Source organism: Panulirus ornatus, chromosome 63, assembly GCF_036320965.1.
Source record: "Panulirus ornatus isolate Po-2019 chromosome 63, ASM3632096v1, whole genome shotgun sequence".
Lineage (NCBI taxonomy): Eukaryota > Metazoa > Arthropoda > Malacostraca > Decapoda > Palinuridae > Panulirus > Panulirus ornatus.
Window position 1 is genome coordinate 20,976,025 of NC_092286.1, and position 21,065 is coordinate 20,997,089.

The 21,065-nt window shown below is 55.6% G+C and overlaps 1 protein-coding gene across 22 annotated transcripts in view; it reads left to right on the forward strand.

The window, feature by feature from the left end:
• The window catches only part of para (sodium voltage-gated channel paralytic), a 534,209-nt gene that overhangs the window by 195,382 nt on the left and 317,762 nt on the right, over window positions 1-21,065 (forward strand). The window contains exon 1 of one of the 22 annotated variants that reach the window (XM_071656460.1): window positions 6,705-7,467. The exons of the other annotated variants lie outside the window; for them this stretch is intronic. The gene's annotated coding sequence lies outside the window, so the exon portion shown is untranslated. Of the gene's footprint in view, window positions 1-6,704; window positions 7,468-21,065 lie in introns of those variants that run through there. 22 annotated transcript variants of the gene reach the window in all.

Genomic DNA, 21,065 nt, shown 5'->3' on the forward strand with positions numbered 1-21,065 from the left:
AGTTTGCTGTCTGGTCCACCTTCTGGCTAGGTCCATTCTCTTGCTCGGTCCACTGCACCACTGTACCGTGTACCGCCAGGGGGGTACCGTAGGGGGGGGGGCGTGTAAAGCAGGGCGCAGGTGGGCGCGTAGAATTGAGGATGTGGGCGTGGTCAATGGGCTGGTTCGTGGGCGGGTGTGGGCGTGGTCCATGGGCTGGTGTGTGGGCGTGGTCCATGGGCTGTATCATACAGTAAAACATTTAGACAAACAAGAATACAGCCAACTGTATCATACAGTAAAACATTTAGACAAACAAGAATACAGCCAACTGTATCATACAGTAAAATATTTAGACAAACAAGAATACAGCCAACTGTATCATACAGTAAAACATTTAGACAAACAAGAATACAGCCAACTGTATCATACAGTAAAACATTTAGACAAACAAGAATACAGGCAACTATCATACAGTAAAACATTTAGACAAACAAGAATACAGCCAACTTTATCATACAGTAAAACATTTAGACAAACAAGAATACAGGCAACTGTATCATACAGTAAAACATTTAGACAAACAAGAATACAGCCAACTGTATCATACAGTAAAACATTTAGACAAACAAGAATACAGCCAACTGTATCATACAGTAAAACATTTAGACAAACAAGAATACAGCCAACTGTATCATACAGTAAAACATTTAGACAAACAAGAATACAGCCAACTGTATCATACAGTAAAACATTTAGACAAACAAGAATACAGCCAACTGTATCATACAGTAAAACATTTAGACAAACAAGAATACAGGCAACTGTATCATACAGTAAAACCAGCTGTTCATCTATATTATCCCTGGGGACAGGGGAGAAAGAATACGTATTCCCTGCGTGTCGTAGAAGGCGACTAAAAGGGGAGGGAGCGGGGGGCTGGAAATCCTCCCCTCTGGTTTTTTTTTTTTTTTTAATTTTCCAAAAGAAGGAACAGAGAAGAGGGCCAGGTGAGGATATTCCAAAAAAGGCCCAGTCCTCTGTTCTTAACGCTACCTCGCTAACGCGGGAAATGGCGAATAGTTTAATATATATATATATATATATATATATATATATATATATATATATATATATATATATATATATATATATATATATATGTATGTATGTATGTATGTTTAGCGCGTGCTCAAGAATATTCCTACGAGTCCACGGGGGGATGGGGGAGGGGACAAATGAAACACGACCAGTTCACAAGTGCTCTTTCGTGTCATAATCACATCATTATCATCATCATCAGGGGAGAGATACGAGAAAGAAATATAACAAGAGTCAGTTGATATATACAAGGAAGAGACGTAGCCAGTGAGGACAACCTTCATCTTGGCCTCACAACCTTACGGGGTTGTGTCTTCATATTCCAATTTATGGTTAGGAACAGGGCCGGTCGTGTGTGTGTGTGTGTGTGAGGCGATCCGTCAGGTGGCGGCAGGTCTGGCGGAGCCGCCACGGTATGCGGGACCGGACGGGCATACACGGGTCGCCCCCTCACCTCCCCGGTGCCCTGTTGTCCCCCAGCACGGCTTTGACAGCGGGGGAACCGACAGACGTTTGGGTCTGGGTGTAGGTACACCTGGCTGTTTGGTTAGGTTAGGTATGTACACCTGAGGCACTGCGAGTGTGGTGTACATGTACGCGAGGCTAGTGAACGATGTACACACACACACACACACACACACACACACACACACACACACACAGTAACGAGGGATCTGGGCCCTTGTGGTTCCTGCTCGACCAGGACCCGCTACAGGACCCTCCTGACGAAGCTGTACCCTTGTTCGGTACAGTGAGGCAGGCGGTCCTGTGGTCCAGGCCGGTCCAGGCAAGTACTGGACCATGAAACACCCCCCCACCCCCCCGCCTCGCTGTAGAAGGCTGTGTCTGTGGCATTCGTGTGAATGAAGATAGACTGGACGGTACACGGTACGGCTACAGAGGTATACGGTACGGCTACAGAGGTACACGGTACGGCTACAGAGGTTTACGGTACGGCTACAGAGGCACACAGTACGGTAGAGGTACATGGTACGGCTACAGGCGTACACGGTACACTTACAGAGGTATACGGTATGGCTAGAGAGGTACACGGTACGGCTACAGAGGTATACGGTATGGCTACAGAGGTATACGGTACGGCTACAGAGGTACACGGTACGACTACAGAAGTACACGGTACACTTACAGAGGTATACGGTATGGCTACAGAGGTACACGGTACACTTACAGAGGTATACTGTATGGCTACAGAGGTACACGGTACACTTACAGAGGTACATGGTACACTTAGAGGTATACTGTACGGCTACAGAGGTACACGGTACACTTACAGAGGTATACTGTATGGCTACAGAGGTACACGGTACAGCTACAGAGGTATACGGTATGGCTACAGAGGTATACGGTACAGCTATAGAGGTACACGGTACACTTAGAGGTATATGGTATGGCTACAGAGGTATACGGTACGGCTACAGAGGTACCCGGTACAGCTACAGAGGTATACGGTATGGCTAAAGGGGTATACGGTACGGCTACAGAGGTACACGGTACGGCTACAGAGGTATACGGTACGGCTACAGAGGTACACGGTACGGCTACAGAGGTACACGGTACACTTAGAGGTATACGGTATGGCTACAGAGGTACACAGTACGGCTACAGAGGTGCACGGTACAGCTACAGAGGTGCACGGTATAGCTAAAGGGGTATACGGTACAGCTACAGAGGTACACAGTACGGCTACAGAGGTGCACGGTACAGCTGTAGAGGTGCACGGTATGGCTAAAGGGGTATACGGTACAGCTACAGAGGTACACAGTACGGCTACAGAGGTGCACGGTACAGCTACAGAAGTGCACGGTATGGCTAAAGGGGTATACGGTACAGCTACAGAATTGCACGGTATGGCTACAGAAGTACACAGTACGGCAACAGAGGTACACGGTATGGCTACAGAGGTATACGGTACAGCTACAGAGGTACACGGTATGGCTACAGAGGTATACGGTACAGCTACAGAGGTACACGGTATGGCTACAGAGGTATACGGTACAGCTACAGAGGTACACAGTACGGCTACAGAGATGCACGGTACAGCTACAGAGGTACACGGTACGGCTACAGAGGTATACGGTACAGCTACAGAGGTACACACGTACCTTAGCATGACCCAGTGAGGTGGGCTGGTGTGTACATGGTGGCTGTTACTTCCGCGTGCTGTGACGTCACACTGTACATGCCTGCCTGCCGATTGGCTGCTCTGACGTCACAATGCACGGCTGCCGATTGGCTGGCGGCGTCGTCAAGAAACGCCCCGAATTCTTATCCGAAATTCGTTGATATACACCGGCCTCCTGGTGCCGTAAGTCAGTGGGTGACGAGGAATGTGGTATGAGTCAGTGGGTGACTGAGGAATGTAGAATCAGTCAGTGGGTGACAGGAAGGTAGGATCAGTCAGTGGGTGACAGGAATGTAGGATCAGTCAGTGGGTGACTGAGGAATGTAGAATCAGTCAGTGGGTGACAGGAATGTAGGATCAGTCAGTGGGTGACAGGAATGTAGGATCAGTCAGTGGGTGACAGGAATGTAGGATCAGTCAGTGGGTGACTGAGGAATGTTGAATCAGTCATTGGGTGACAGGAATGTAGGATCAGTCAGTGGGTGACTGAGGAATGTTGAATCAGTCATTGGGTGACAGGAATGTAGGATCAGTCAGTGGGTGACTGAGGAATGTTGAATCAGTCATTGGGTGACAGGAATGTAGGATCAGTCAGTGGGTGACTGAGGAATGTTGAATCAGTCATTGGGTGACAGGAATGTAGAATCAGTCTGTGGGTGACTGAGGAATGTTGAATCAGTCAGTGGGTGACAGGAAGGTACAATCAGTCTGTGGGTGACTGAGGAATGTTGAATCAGTCAGTGGGTGACAATACTGTAGAATCAGTCATTGGGTGACAGGAAGGTAGAATCAGTCAGTGGGTGACTGAGGAATGTTGAATCAGTCTGTGGGTGACAGGACTGTAGAATCAGTCAGTGGGTGACTGAGGAATGTTGAATCAGTCAGTGGGTGACAATACTGTAGAATCAGTCATTGGGTGACAGGAAGGTAGAATCAGTCAGTGGGTGACTGAGGAATGTTGAATCAGTCTGTGGGTGACAGGACTGTAGGATCAGTCAGTGGGTGACTGAGGAATGTTGAATCAGTCAGTGGGTGACAGGAATGTAGAATCAGTCAGTGGGTGACTGAGGAATGTTGAATCAGTCAGTGGGTGACAGGAATGTAGAATCAGTCAGTGGGTGACAGGAATGTAGAATCAGTCAGTGGGTGACTGAGGAATGTTGAATCAGTCTGTGGGTGACTGAGGAATGTTGAATCAGTTTGTGGGTGACAATACTGTAGAATCAGTCATTGGGTGACGAAGGTAGAATCAGTCAGTGGGTGACTGAGGAACGTAGACAGTCAGTGGGTGACTGAGGAACGTAGAATCAGTCAGTGGGTGACAGGAATGTAGAATGAGTCAGTGGGTGACGAACGTAGAATCAGTCAGTGGGTGACTGAGGAACGTAGAATCAGTCAGTGGGTGACAGGAATGTAGAATCAGTCAGTGGGTGACTGAGGAATGTAGAATCAGTCAGTGGGTGACAGGAAGGTAGAATCAGTCTGTGGGTGACAATGCTGTAGAATCAGTCATTGGGTGACAGGAAGGTAGAATCAGTCAGTGGGTGACTGAGGAACGTAGACTCAGTCATTGGGTGACTGAGGAACGTAGAATCAGTCAGTGGGTGACAGGAATGTAGAATGAGTCAGTGGGTGACAGGAATGTAGAATCAGTCAGTGGGTGACTGAGGAATGTAGGATCAGTCAGTGGGTGACTGAGGAACGTCGAATCAGTCAGTGGGTGACAGGAATGTAGAATGAGTCAGTGGGTGACAGGAATGTAGAATGAGTCATTGGGTGACTGAGGAATGTAGAATGAGTCAGTGGGTGACAGGAATGTGGTATGAGTCAGTGGAGGACTGAGGAATGTGGAATGAGTCAATGGGTGACTGAGGAATGTAGAATGAGTCATTGAGTGACAGAGGAATGTGGTATGAGTCAGTGGGTGACTGAGGAATGTGGAATGAGTCAATGGGTGACTGAGGAATGTAGAATGAGTCATTGGGTGACTGAGGAATGTGGATGAGTCAATGGGTGACTGAGGAATGTGGAATGAGTCAATGGGTGACAGGTATGTAGAATGTGCGATGTTCAGTGTTCTTTTTCTCGTCTTTTTTTTATGAAGTATTCTAATGATTGCTGTATTTTGATGGTTGATGTATTCTGATGTTGCTGTATTCTAATGGTTGCTGTATTCTTATGGTTACTGTATTCTGATGGTTGCTGTATTCTGAGGATTGCTGTATTCTGATGTTCTGTATTTTGATGGTTACTATTCTGATGGTTGCTGTATTCTGATGGTTGCTGTATTCTGATGGTTGCTGTATTCTGAGGATTGCTGTATTCTGATGTTGCTGTATTCAAATGGTTGCTGTATTCTGATGGTTGCTGTATTCTGATGGCTGTATTCTGATGGTGTATCCGATGGTTGCTGTATTCTGAGAATTGCTGTATTCTGATGTATTCTGATGGTTACTGTATTCTGATGGTTGCTGTATTGTGATGGTTGTTGTATTCTGATGGTTGCTGTATTCTGACGATCCTGTGCGTTAAAACTGGTGTCATGTTATCTTCGGTCCATAAGTAAACAATGGCTATAACCTCTTATTAATAGTACCACTTAATGACCCGTACAGCCTGCGTCAGGCAGGCCGCTGCTCTGTTGTAGCCGTTTGAGAAAGCCGCTGTAGTGTTGGTGGTGGTTGTCACCCGTAACAAGGCATTACACCGATTACCTTCTCTCTCCATTCCAATCTCACTCACGCAGCTGACCTATATTTTAACCTATCCCTTCCTTACCCTAGGGCTCTCCACTGCGGGAGAATGTTATCAGGAAAGACTAGAATGGCTCAGAAATAAATAAAGATATATGTATGTATTTATATGTAAGACGAGAGAGGAAGAATTCCTTGGAGTTTATTGATAATGTCTTGTGATATGGTAAACAGAGGAAGACAGCGGACGAAAGGGGTCTGATTACTATTATATATATATCTTTTTTTTCTTCCTTTTAGATGTATTCAAATTCGTCTCTTATATTTTGATCTCAATATATAATTTCCAGTGAAGGGAATGAACTATGTCTTTGGTGTGGGATTCGTTGTTTATTTCGTAAGGAGACTGCGATTAGGTACAATTATTGTACAATGGACCCCAAGGGTGGAGACTGAAGCTGCGCGGTGGCGCTGCGCACAAGAATGTGTTCGTACGTGTGGCAGTGACTAGCTCTTAAGGGGCTGCCTGAGTAGGATGATTCTTCATTATTCACATTACCCCCACTCGATACAGGATACAGTCGGGACAGCCTACGTTACTGTATCCTGAATGTCTATAAATGTATATAGTAACGTGTGACGCGAAGGGAAGAAAAAATCGGAGACGTTATTGAAAACGAACGGCAATAGTTCTGGAAAGATCGCGTAGCCGGGGGTGTCTTGTGCAATGAGTCGTGCGGTACGATATCTCCCGTGCCACTCCTGGCAACTCGGGGCCCAAACACGGAGCAGCCCCCCATTGTGAGCGTGACTTTTGACGTGTGAGGATCCGCTGCCGGTGGTTATCTGCCTTGTGCCCATCTTTTTTTTGGGGGGTCATACTCCGTATTTACCTCCTCCATAAGGCCATTACCATGGGTTTAAAAAAAACATTTTTTCTTTTTTTTAAAATCTTCTAATGGCCTTGGGATGCGGTAAATCAATCTATTACTGAAGGCGTCAGCAACGGGAGCGCTACAACATTGACAACCGCAGCTACAACACCCCCACAACCCACCCACAACCCCCAGAGAAAAACATCTCTCTCCCCCCCAGAGAAAAACATCTCCTCCCCCTGAGTGTCGTTTTGTTGTTATTGCAGAGGTTACCATCCTCTGGGGAGCCCTCCCTCCCACCCCCACCCGTGGTTGTAGCGGTTACCTACCAGTGATTGAGGAGGGGGGAGGGGGTCAAGAAAGAAGAGAGAAGAGGAGGGGGAGAGTAAGTGAAACTGGGGTGGAGGTCACCGTAGAGTTATTATAAAAAAAGAAGGTCGCACGCACGGGCGCGCGCGCGCCCCCCCACGCACCACAGCCGTGGTGGTGATGGTGGTGATGGTGGTGGTGGAGTAGAGGGAGAGAGGGAGAAAGAAAGAGAGAGAGAGTGTGAGAGAGAGAGAGAGTGAGGGAGGAAGAGGACGACTTGCCGGCAGCCTCGCCAACCATGGATGCGTAATGGGAGAGTCGTCCCTGCGAGACGAAAGCACACTGGATCACGGATAACATGCCCAAGGTAGGCTCTTGCCCCTCACCCTGCTACCATCACCACCCTTCTTGCCCCTAATCCTGCTACCATCACCACCCTTCCTCCTCCTCCTGCTGCTACCATCACCCTTCTTGCCCCTCTCCTTCCTCCTTCTCCTGCTGCTACCATCACCCTTCTTGCCCTTTTTCCTCGGCTACCATCACCCTCCTTGCGCTTCCCTCCTCTGCTACCATCACACCTTTTGTCCTTCAGCTGCTACCATTGCCCCCTCCTCTGCTACCATCACACCTCGCCCTTCCTGCTGCTACTATTACCCTTCTTGCCCTCCTGCTACCATTACCCTTCTTGCCCTTATGCTACCATTACCCTTCTTGCCCTTATGCTACCATCACCCTTCTTGCCCTTCCTGCTACCATCACCCTTCTGGTACCATCACCCTTGCCCTTTTGCTACCACCCTTGCCCTTCTGCCACCACCATCATCACCCTTTGCCTCCGCCTCGCCCCGCCTTCTTTCCCTACACCCTGGCCTTCTGCATACACCCTTGTTAACACCCACCTTGGCCCCGGGCCAACACCGTCCCGGCTGCACCCTAGCCCTGGGCCCGGCTCTGGGCCCTAGAAGTCTGGCCGCCGCCAACACCCTTGCTATCAGTCGACACCCGCCACCTTCCACTTATATACGTTGGTTGAATTTGCTCCTGGTAACCCTATTTACACCTTATCCTGCTGCCTGCACCCTTGGCCTCCTGCTTGCACCCTAGCCTCCTGCTTGCACCCTAGCCTGACCTCCCATCTTTCACCCTGGCTTTCTTTGTACACCCTGGACTTGCCAACACCCAGACACCTATCCTACACCCTAGCCTGATATCCACACCCTGTTATCTAGCCAGCACAGTCTTGCCTACACCCTAGCTGCTCCTGTGTGCACCCTAACCTACAACACGGACGCGACCTGTTTGACCTTCCTGCAGTCACCCTGGCGCCCTAGTTTGCCTCACCCTAGCCAACACACCCCTGATTCTCTTACCCCTTATTATCAGCTCTGACTGTCCATATCATAGCCACACCCTAGGTCTCACCCTGCCGGCCTGCCCTACTTGCACCTTGCCGTCCTGTCGACCCAGATCGTATTCTACACCCTAACTCGCCTTCTCGTCCATTGCCACCCTACCTACCCTCATCTTCTTCCTCACCCTAACAGCCTGCTCGCCCACACCCAAGTCACCCTGCCGCCCCATCCCAGCACACACCCTGACTCACACCCCCCCTCCTTCTCACGACCTGCCAACAGGGCTATGTAATAAGCCTGGTCGACAGCCAGTCACCCTCATTCCTCCAGCCTGGTCGACAGCCAGTCACCCTCATTCCTCCAGCCTGGTCGACAGCCAGTCACCTTCATTCCTCCAGCCTGGTCGACAGCCAGTCACCCTCATTCCTCCAGCCTGGTCGACAGCCAGTCACCCTCATTCCTCCAGCCTGGTCGACAGCCAGTCACCCTCATTCCTCCAGCCTGGTCGACAGCCAGTCACCCTCATTCCTCCAGCCTGGTCGACAGCCAGTCACCCTCATTCCTCCAGCCTGGTCGACAGCCAGTCACCCTCATTCCTCCAGCCTGGTCGACAGCCAGTCACCCTCATTCCTCCAGCCTGGTCGACAGCCAGTCACCCTCATTCCTCCAGCCTGGTCGACAGCCAGTCACCCTCATTCCTCCAGCCTGGTCGACAGCCAGTCACCCTCATTCCTCCAGCCTGGTCGACAGCCAGTCACCCTCATTCCTCCAGCCTGGTCGACAGCCAGTCACCCTCATTCCTCCAGCCTGGTCGACAGCCAGTCACCCTCATTCCTCCAGCCTGGTCGACAGCCAGTCACCCTCATTCCTCCAGCCTGGTCGACAGCCAGTCACCCTCATTCCTCCAGCCTGGTCGACAGCCAGTCACCCTCATTCCTCCAGCCTGGTCGACAGCCAGTCACCCTCATTCCTCCAGCCTGGTCGACAGCCAGTCACCCTCATTCCTCCAGCCTGGTCGACAGCCAGTCACCCTCATTCCTCCAGCCTGGTCGACAGCCAGTCACCCTCATTCCTCCAGCCTGGTCGACAGCCAGTCACCCTCATTCCTCCAGCCTGGTCGACAGCCAGTCACCCTCATTCCTCCAGCCTGGTCGACAGCCAGTCACCCTCATTCCTCCAGCCTGGTCGACAGCCAGTCACCCTCATTCCTCCAGCCTGGTCGACAGCCAGTCACCCTCATTCCTCCAGCCTGGTCGACAGCCAGTCACCCTCATTCCTCCAGCCTGGTCGACAGCCAGTCACCCTCATTCCTCCAGCCTGGTCGACAGCCAGTCACCCTCATTCCTCCAGCCTGGTCGACAGCCAGTCACCCTCATTCCTCCAGCCTGGTCGACAGCCAGTCACCCTCATTCCTCCAGCCTGGTCGACAGCCAGTCACCCTCATTCCTCCAGCCTGGTCGACAGCCAGTCACCCTCATTCCTCCAGCCTGGTCGACAGCCAGTCACCCTCATTCCTCCAGCCTGGTCGACAGCCAGTCACCCTCATTCCTCCAGCCTGGTCGACAGCCAGTCACCCTCATTCCTCCAGCCTGGTCGACAGCCAGTCACCCTCATTCCTCCAGCCTGGTCGACAGCCAGTCACCCTCATTCCTCCAGCCTGGTCGACAGCCAGTCACCCTCATTCCTCCAGCCTGGTCGACAGCCAGTCACCCTCATTCCTCCAGCCTGGTCGACAGCCAGTCACCCTCATTCCTCCAGCCTGGTCGACAGCCAGTCACCCTCATTCCTCCAGCCTGGTCGACAGCCAGTCACCCTCATTCCTCCAGCCTGGTCGACAGCCAGTCACCCTCATTCCTCCAGCCTGGTCGACAGCCAGTCACCCTCATTCCTCCAGCCTGGTCGACAGCCAGTCACCCTCATTCCTCCAGCCTGGTCGACAGCCAGTCACCCTCATTCCTCCAGCCTGGTCGACAGCCAGTCACCCTCATTCCTCCAGCCTGGTCGACAGCCAGTCACCCTCATTCCTCCAGCCTGGTCGACAGCCAGTCACCCTCATTCCTCCAGCCTGGTCGACAGCCAGTCACCCTCATTCCTCCAGCCTGGTCGACAGCCAGTCACCCTCATTCCTCCAGCCTGGTCGACAGCCAGTCACCCTCATTCCTCCAGCCTGGTCGACAGCCAGTCACCCTCATTCCTCCAGCCTGGTCGACAGCCAGTCACCCTCATTCCTCCAGCCTGGTCGACAGCCAGTCACCCTCATTCCTCCAGCCTGGTCGACAGCCAGTCACCCTCATTCCTCCAGCCTGGTCGACAGCCAGTCACCCTCATTCCTCCAGCCTGGTCGACAGCCAGTCACCCTCATTCCTCCAGCCTGGTCGACAGCCAGTCACCCTCATTCCTCCAGCCTGGTCGACAGCCAGTCACCCTCATTCCTCCAGCCTGGTCGACAGCCAGTCACCCTCATTCCTCCAGCCTGGTCGACAGCCAGTCACCCTCATTCCTCCAGCCTGGTCGACAGCCAGTCACCCTCATTCCTCCAGCCTGGTCGACAGCCAGTCACCCTCATTCCTCCAGCCTGGTCGACAGCCAGTCACCCTCATTCCTCCAGCCTGGTCGACAGCCAGTCACCCTCATTCCTCCAGCCTGGTCGACAGCCAGTCACCCTCATTCCTCCAGCCTGGTCGACAGCCAGTCACCCTCATTCCTCCAGCCTGGTCGACAGCCAGTCACCCTCATTCCTCCAGCCTGGTCGACAGCCAGTCACCCTCATTCCTCCAGCCTGGTCGACAGCCAGTCACCCTCATTCCTCCAGCCTGGTCGACAGCCAGTCACCCTCATTCCTCCAGCCTGGTCGACAGCCAGTCACCCTCATTCCTCCAGCCTGGTCGACAGCCAGTCACCCTCATTCCTCCAGCCTGGTCGACAGCCAGTCACCCTCATTCCTCCAGCCTGGTCGACAGCCAGTCACCCTCATTCCTCCAGCCTGGTCGACAGCCAGTCACCCTCATTCCTCCAGCCTGGTCGACAGCCAGTCACCCTCATTCCTCCAGCCTGGTCGACAGCCAGTCACCCTCATTCCTCCAGCCTGGTCGACAGCCAGTCACCCTCATTCCTCCAGCCTGGTCGACAGCCAGTCACCCTCATTCCTCCAGCCTGGTCGACAGCCAGTCACCCTCATTCCTCCAGCCTGGTCGACAGCCAGTCACCCTCATTCCTCCAGCCTGGTCGACAGCCAGTCACCCTCATTCCTCCAGCCTGGTCGACAGCCAGTCACCCTCATTCCTCCAGCCTGGTCGACAGCCAGTCACCCTCATTCCTCCAGCCTGGTCGACAGCCAGTCACCCTCATTCCTCCAGCCTGGTCGACAGCCAGTCACCCTCATTCCTCCAGCCTGGTCGACAGCCAGTCACCCTCATTCCTCCAGCCTGGTCGACAGCCAGTCACCCTCATTCCTCCAGCCTGGTCGACAGCCAGTCACCCTCATTCCTCCAGCCTGGTCGACAGCCAGTCACCCTCATTCCTCCAGCCTGGTCGACAGCCAGTCACCCTCATTCCTCCAGCCTGGTCGACAGCCAGTCACCCTCATTCCTCCAGCCTGGTCGACAGCCAGTCACCCTCATTCCTCCAGCCTGGTCGACAGCCAGTCACCCTCATTCCTCCAGCCTGGTCGACAGCCAGTCACCCTCATTCCTCCAGCCTGGTCGACAGCCAGTCACCCTCATTCCTCCAGCCTGGTCGACAGCCAGTCACCCTCATTCCTCCAGCCTGGTCGACAGCCAGTCACCCTCATTCCTCCAGCCTGGTCGACAGCCAGTCACCCTCATTCCTCCAGCCTGGTCGACAGCCAGTCACCCTCATTCCTCCAGCCTGGTCGACAGCCAGTCACCCTCATTCCTCCAGCCTGGTCGACAGCCAGTCACCCTCATTCCTCCAGCCTGGTCGACAGCCAGTCACCCTCATTCCTCCAGCCTGGTCGACAGCCAGTCACCCTCATTCCTCCAGCCTGGTCGACAGCCAGTCACCCTCATTCCTCCAGCCTGGTCGACAGCCAGTCACCCTCATTCCTCCAGCCTGGTCGACAGCCAGTCACCCTCATTCCTCCAGCCTGGTCGACAGCCAGTCACCCTCATTCCTCCAGCCTGGTCGACAGCCAGTCACCCTCATTCCTCCAGCCTGGTCGACAGCCAGTCACCCTCATTCCTCCAGCCTGGTCGACAGCCAGTCACCCTCATTCCTCCAGCCTGGTCGACAGCCAGTCACCCTCATTCCTCCAGCCTGGTCGACAGCCAGTCACCCTCATTCCTCCAGCCTGGTCGACAGCCAGTCACCCTCATTCCTCCAGCCTGGTCGACAGCCAGTCACCCTCATTCCTCCAGCCTGGTCGACAGCCAGTCACCCTCATTCCTCCAGCCTGGTCGACAGCCAGTCACCCTCATTCCTCCAGCCTGGTCGACAGCCAGTCACCCTCATTCCTCCAGCCTGGTCGACAGCCAGTCACCCTCATTCCTCCAGCCTGGTCGACAGCCAGTCACCCTCATTCCTCCAGCCTGGTCGACAGCCAGTCACCCTCATTCCTCCAGCCTGGTCGACAGCCAGTCACCCTCATTCCTCCAGCCTGGTCGACAGCCAGTCACCCTCATTCCTCCAGCCTGGTCGACAGCCAGTCACCCTCATTCCTCCAGCCTGGTCGACAGCCAGTCACCCTCATTCCTCCAGCCTGGTCGACAGCCAGTCACCCTCATTCCTCCAGCCTGGTCGACAGCCAGTCACCCTCATTCCTCCAGCCTGGTCGACAGCCAGTCACCCTCATTCCTCCAGCCTGGTCGACAGCCAGTCACCCTCATTCCTCCAGCCTGGTCGACAGCCAGTCACCCTCATTCCTCCAGCCTGGTCGACAGCCAGTCACCCTCATTCCTCCAGCCTGGTCGACAGCCAGTCACCCTCATTCCTCCAGCCTGGTCGACAGCCAGTCACCCTCATTCCTCCAGCCTGGTCGACAGCCAGTCACCCTCATTCCTCCAGCCTGGTCGACAGCCAGTCACCCTCATTCCTCCAGCCTGGTCGACAGCCAGTCACCCTCATTCCTCCAGCCTGGTCGACAGCCAGTCACCCTCATTCCTCCAGCCTGGTCGACAGCCAGTCACCCTCATTCCTCCAGCCTGGTCGACAGCCAGTCACCCTCATTCCTCCAGCCTGGTCGACAGCCAGTCACCCTCATTCCTCCAGCCTGGTCGACAGCCAGTCACCCTCATTCCTCCAGCCTGGTCGACAGCCAGTCACCCTCATTCCTCCAGCCTGGTCGACAGCCAGTCACCCTCATTCCTCCAGCCTGGTCGACAGCCAGTCACCCTCATTCCTCCAGCCTGGTCGACAGCCAGTCACCCTCATTCCTCCAGCCTGGTCGACAGCCAGTCACCCTCATTCCTCCAGCCTGGTCGACAGCCAGTCACCCTCATTCCTCCAGCCTGGTCGACAGCCAGTCACCCTCATTCCTCCAGCCTGGTCGACAGCCAGTCACCCTCATTCCTCCAGCCTGGTCGACAGCCAGTCACCCTCATTCCTCCAGCCTGGTCGACAGCCAGTCACCCTCATTCCTCCAGCCTGGTCGACAGCCAGTCACCCTCATTCCTCCAGCCTGGTCGACAGCCAGTCACCCTCATTCCTCCAGCCTGGTCGACAGCCAGTCACCCTCATTCCTCCAGCCTGGTCGACAGCCAGTCACCCTCATTCCTCCAGCCTGGTCGACAGCCAGTCACCCTCATTCCTCCAGCCTGGTCGACAGCCAGTCACCCTCATTCCTCCAGCCTGGTCGACAGCCAGTCACCCTCATTCCTCCAGCCTGGTCGACAGCCAGTCACCCTCATTCCTCCAGCCTGGTCGACAGCCAGTCACCCTCATTCCTCCAGCCTGGTCGACAGCCAGTCACCCTCATTCCTCCAGCCTGGTCGACAGCCAGTCACCCTCATTCCTCCAGCCTGGTCGACAGCCAGTCACCCTCATTCCTCCAGCCTGGTCGACAGCCAGTCACCCTCATTCCTCCAGCCTGGTCGACAGCCAGTCACCCTCATTCCTCCAGCCTGGTCGACAGCCAGTCACCCTCATTCCTCCAGCCTGGTCGACAGCCAGTCACCCTCATTCCTCCAGCCTGGTCGACAGCCAGTCACCCTCATTCCTCCAGCCTGGTCGACAGCCAGTCACCCTCATTCCTCCAGCCTGGTCGACAGCCAGTCACCCTCATTCCTCCAGCCTGGTCGACAGCCAGTCACCCTCATTCCTCCAGCCTGGTCGACAGCCAGTCACCCTCATTCCTCCAGCCTGGTCGACAGCCAGTCACCCTCATTCCTCCAGCCTGGTCGACAGCCAGTCACCCTCATTCCTCCAGCCTGGTCGACAGCCAGTCACCCTCATTCCTCCAGCCTGGTCGACAGCCAGTCACCCTCATTCCTCCAGCCTGGTCGACAGCCAGTCACCCTCATTCCTCCAGCCTGGTCGACAGCCAGTCACCCTCATTCCTCCAGCCTGGTCGACAGCCAGTCACCCTCATTCCTCCAGCCTGGTCGACAGCCAGTCACCCTCATTCCTCCAGCCTGGTCGACAGCCAGTCACCCTCATTCCTCCAGCCTGGTCGACAGCCAGTCACCCTCATTCCTCCAGCCTGGTCGACAGCCAGTCACCCTCATTCCTCCAGCCTGGTCGACAGCCAGTCACCCTCATTCCTCCAGCCTGGTCGACAGCCAGTCACCCTCATTCCTCCAGCCTGGTCGACAGCCAGTCACCCTCATTCCTCCAGCCTGGTCGACAGCCAGTCACCCTCATTCCTCCAGCCTGGTCGACAGCCAGTCACCCTCATTCCTCCAGCCTGGTCGACAGCCAGTCACCCTCATTCCTCCAGCCTGGTCGACAGCCAGTCACCCTCATTCCTCCAGCCTGGTCGACAGCCAGTCACCCTCATTCCTCCAGCCTGGTCGACAGCCAGTCACCCTCATTCCTCCAGCCTGGTCGACAGCCAGTCACCCTCATTCCTCCAGCCTGGTCGACAGCCAGTCACCCTCATTCCTCCAGCCTGGTCGACAGCCAGTCACCCTCATTCCTCCAGCCTGGTCGACAGCCAGTCACCCTCATTCCTCCAGCCTGGTCGACAGCCAGTCACCCTCATTCCTCCAGCCTGGTCGACAGCCAGTCACCCTCATTCCTCCAGCCTGGTCGACAGCCAGTCACCCTCATTCCTCCAGCCTGGTCGACAGCCAGTCACCCTCATTCCTCCAGCCTGGTCGACAGCCAGTCACCCTCATTCCTCCAGCCTGGTCGACAGCCAGTCACCCTCATTCCTCCAGCCTGGTCGACAGCCAGTCACCCTCATTCCTCCAGCCTGGTCGACAGCCAGTCACCCTCATTCCTCCAGCCTGGTCGACAGCCAGTCACCCTCATTCCTCCAGCCTGGTCGACAGCCAGTCACCCTCATTCCTCCAGCCTGGTCGACAGCCAGTCACCCTCATTCCTCCAGCCTGGTCGACAGCCAGTCACCCTCATTCCTCCAGCCTGGTCGACAGCCAGTCACCCTCATTCCTCCAGCCTGGTCGACAGCCAGTCACCCTCATTCCTCCAGCCTGGTCGACAGCCAGTCACCCTCATTCCTCCAGCCTGGTCGACAGCCAGTCACCCTCATTCCTCCAGCCTGGTCGACAGCCAGTCACCCTCATTCCTCCAGCCTGGTCGACAGCCAGTCACCCTCATTCCTCCAGCCTGGTCGACAGCCAGTCACCCTCATTCCTCCAGCCTGGTCGACAGCCAGTCACCCTCATTCCTCCAGCCTGGTCGACAGCCAGTCACCCTCATTCCTCCAGCCTGGTCGACAGCCAGTCACCCTCATTCCTCCAGCCTGGTCGACAGCCAGTCACCCTCATTCCTCCAGCCTGGTCGACAGCCAGTCACCCTCATTCCTCCAGCCTGGTCGACAGCCAGTCACCCTCATTCCTCCAGCCTGGTCGACAGCCAGTCACCCTCATTCCTCCAGCCTGGTCGACAGCCAGTCACCCTCATTCCTCCAGCCTGGTCGACAGCCAGTCACCCTCATTCCTCCAGCCTGGTCGACAGCCAGTCACCCTCATTCCTCCAGCCTGGTCGACAGCCAGTCACCCTCATTCCTCCAGCCTGGTCGACAGCCAGTCACCCTCATTCCTCCAGCCTGGTCGACAGCCAGTCACCCTCATTCCTCCAGCCTGGTCGACAGCCAGTCACCCTCATTCCTCCAGCCTGGTCGACAGCCAGTCACCCTCATTCCTCCAGCCTGGTCGACAGCCAGTCACCCTCATTCCTCCAGCCTGGTCGACAGCCAGTCACCCTCATTCCTCCAGCCTGGTCGACAGCCAGTCACCCTCATTCCTCCAGCCTGGTCGACAGCCAGTCACCCTCATTCCTCCAGCCTGGTCGACAGCCAGTCACCCTCATTCCTCCAGCCTGGTCGACAGCCAGTCACCCTCATTCCTCCAGCCTGGTCGACAGCCAGTCACCCTCATTCCTCCAGCCTGGTCGACAGCCAGTCACCCTCATTCCTCCAGCCTGGTCGACAGCCAGTCACCCTCATTCCTCCAGCCTGGTCGACAGCCAGTCACCCTCATTCCTCCAGCCTGGTCGACAGCCAGTCACCCTCATTCCTCCAGCCTGGTCGACAGCCAGTCACCCTCATTCCTCCAGCCTGGTCGACAGCCAGTCACCCTCATTCCTCCAGCCTGGTCGACAGCCAGTCACCCTCATTCCTCCAGCCTGGTCGACAGCCAGTCACCCTCATTCCTCCAGCCTGGTCGACAGCCAGTCACCCTCATTCCTCCAGCCTGGTCGACAGCCAGTCACCCTCATTCCTCCAGCCTGGTCGACAGCCAGTCACCCTCATTCCTCCAGCCTGGTCGACAGCCAGTCACCCTCATTCCTCCAGCCTGGTCGACAGCCAGTCACCCTCATTCCTCCAGCCTGGTCGACAGCCAGTCACCCTCATTCCTCCAGCCTGGTCGACAGCCAGTCACCCTCATTCCTCCAGCCTGGTCGACAGCCAGTCACCCTCATTCCTCCAGCCTGGTCGACAGCCAGTCACCCTCATTCCTCCAGCCTGGTCGACAGCCAGTCACCCTCATTCCTCCAGCCTGGTCGACAGCCAGTCACCCTCATTCCTCCAGCCTGGTCGACAGCCAGTCACCCTCATTCCTCCAGCCTGGTCGACAGCCAGTCACCCTCATTCCTCCAGCCTGGTCGACAGCCAGTCACCCTCATTCCTCCAGCCTGGTCGACAGCCAGTCACCCTCATTCCTCCAGCCTGGTCGACAGCCAGTCACCCTCATTCCTCCAGCCTGGTCGACAGCCAGTCACCCTCATTCCTCCAGCCTGGTCGACAGCCAGTCACCCTCATTCCTCCAGCCTGGTCGACAGCCAGTCACCCTCATTCCTCCAGCCTGGTCGACAGCCAGTCACCCTCATTCCTCCAGCCTGGTCGACAGCCAGTCACCCTCATTCCTCCAGCCTGGTCGACAGCCAGTCACCCTCATTCCTCCAGCCTGGTCGACAGCCAGTCACCCTCATTCCTCCAGCCTGGTCGACAGCCAGTCACCCTCATTCCTCCAGCCTGGTCGACAGCCAGTCACCCTCATTCCTCCAGCCTGGTCGACAGCCAGTCACCCTCATTCCTCCAGCCTGGTCGACAGCCAGTCACCCTCATTCCTCCAGCCTGGTCGACAGCCAGTCACCCTCATTCCTCCAGCCTGGTCGACAGCCAGTCACCCTCATTCCTCCAGCCTGGTCGACAGCCAGTCACCCTCATTCCTCCAGCCTGGTCGACAGCCAGTCACCCTCATTCCTCCAGCCTGGTCGACAGCCAGTCACCCTCATTCCTCCAGCCTGGTCGACAGCCAGTCACCCTCATTCCTCCAGCCTGGTCGACAGCCAGTCACCCTCATTCCTCCAGCCTGGTCGACAGCCAGTCACCCTCATTCCTCCAGCCTGGTCGACAGCCAGTCACCCTCATTCCTCCAGCCTGGTCGACAGCCAGTCACCCTCATTCCTCCAGCCTGGTCGACAGCCAGTCACCCTCATTCCTCCAGCCTGGTCGACAGCCAGTCACCCTCATTCCTCCAGCCTGGTCGACAGCCAGTCACCCTCATTCCTCCAGCCTGGTCGACAGCCAGTCACCCTCATTCCTCCAGCCTGGTCGACAGCCAGTCACCCTCATTCCTCCAGCCTGGTCGACAGCCAGTCACCCTCATTCCTCCAGCCTGGTCGACAGCCAGTCACCCTCATTCCTCCAGCCTGGTCGACAGCCAGTCACCCTCATTCCTCCAGCCTGGTCGACAGCCAGTCACCCTCATTCCTCCAGCCTGGTCGACAGCCAGTCACCCTCATTCCTCCAGCCTGGTCGACAGCCAGTCACCCTCATTCCTCCAGCCTGGTCGACAGCCAGTCACCCTCATTCCTCCAGCCTGGTCGACAGCCAGTCACCCTCATTCCTCCAGCCTGGTCGACAGCCAGTCACCCTCATTCCTCCAGCCTGGTCGACAGCCAGTCACCCTCATTCCTCCAGCCTGGTCGACAGCCAGTCACCCTCATTCCTCCAGCCTGGTCGACAGCCAGTCACCCTCATTCCTCCAGCCTGGTCGACAGCCAGTCACCCTCATTCCTCCAGCCTGGTCGACAGCCAGTCACCCTCATTCCTCCAGCCTGGTCGACAGCCAGTCACCCTCATTCCTCCAGCCTGGTCGACAGCCAGTCACCCTCATTCCTCCAGCCTGGTCGACAGCCAGTCACCCTCATTCCTCCAGCCTGGTCGACAGCCAGTCACCCTCATTCCTCCAGCCTGGTCGACAGCCAGTCACCCTCATTCCTCCAGCCTGGTCGACAGCCAGTCACCCTCATTCCTCCAGCCTGGTCGACAGCCAGTCACCCTCATTCCTCCAGCCTGGTCGACAGCCAGTCACCCTCATTCCTCCAGCCTGGTCGACAGCCAGTCACCCTCATTCCTCCAGCCTGGTCGACAGCCAGTCACCCTCATTCCTCCAGCCTGGTCGACAGCCAGTCACCCTCATTCCTCCAGCCTGGTCGACAGCCAGTCACCCTCATTCCTCCAGCCTGGTCGACAGCCAGTCACCCTCATTCCTCCAGCCTGGTCGACAGCCAGTCACCCTCATTCCTCCAGCCTGGTCGACAGCCAGTCACCCTCATTCCTCCAGCCTGGTCGACAGCCAGTCACCCTCATTCCTCCAGCCTGGTCGACAGCCAGTCACCCTCATTCCTCCAGCCTGGTCGACAGCCAGTCACCCTCATTCCTCCAGCCTGGTCGACAGCCAGTCACCCTCATTCCTCCAGCCTGGTCGACAGCCAGTCACCCTCATTCCTCCAGCCTGGTCGACAGCCAGTCACCCTCATTCCTCCAGCCTGGTCGACAGCCAGTCACCCTCATTCCTCCAGCCTGGTCGACAGCCAGTCACCCTCATTCCTCCAGCCTGGTCGACAGCCAGTCACCCTTGTACTGTACAGGGAGGGAGTTGTACACTGGTGGGGACCCATCTCTTTTACTGTACAGGGAGGGAGTTGTACATGGTGGGGACCCATCTCTTGAACTGTACAGGGAGGGAGTTGTACACTGGTGGCGGCCCCATCTCTTGACTGTACAGGGAGGGAGTTGTACACTGGTGGGGGCCCTATCTCTTGTACTGTACAGGGAGGGAGTTGTACACTGGTGGGGCCCCATCTCTTGTACTGTACAGGGAGGGAGTTGTACACTGGTGGGGACCCATCTCTTGTACTGTACAGGGAGGGAGTTGTACACTGGTGGGGACCCATCTCTTGAACTGTACAGGGAGGGAGTTGTACACTGGTGGGGACCCATCTCTTGTACTGTACAGGGAGGGAGGTGTACACTGATGGGGACCCCATCTCTTGAATATTCACTTATTATTATAGAACTGTTAGAATTTATTTTGTTTTTATGCCGTTTGGATTTATATTGTGGGATTGTGTTTTCTCCCAATCCTTCACTTGTCTCGTACGACGAAAAATACATTTTTTTCCGTCCATTTTGACACAGTTCTTCCGTTGTTCTCCAACTGTTCATCCCCGTCCATCTCCCCAAGCAATCTATTCTGTACTTTAGCCATCAAACTAACTTAAAATCTTTGATGGTGTGACCAGGTCACTCCTTACTCTTCTCTCTACCATGGTGGACGAATTTCAGGGCGTCCAATCTTCCCTCGAGGCAACTTAGGTTTCTTAACTCTGTGCTCTGTGTTTGTTGCCCTCTTCTGAACCTAGTCTATCATTCGTGTTTCTTTAGATCCAGCGTATCTGGTCCTTACCCAATACACTTCATCGCTGCTTTGATATTTGTCCAGGAGACACATTTGGGGTTCTTCTTCTTCTTCATCGCCTTCGACCACCTGTGCGTTTTTGTGTCGCTTCTCACTCGTATTATATAACAGTTGATTGCTTGTTATGTTCTGCGCAACGAAGCTGATCCCTCCCTGTGGCCCTCCAATATCTCCGTGTGCGGACGGTCGGTGAAGACAGCCGGTGTACGAGCACCAGATTGGAACGTGCCTGGATCCCCTTGTAAGGCCATGCACTCTTCCCCTGCG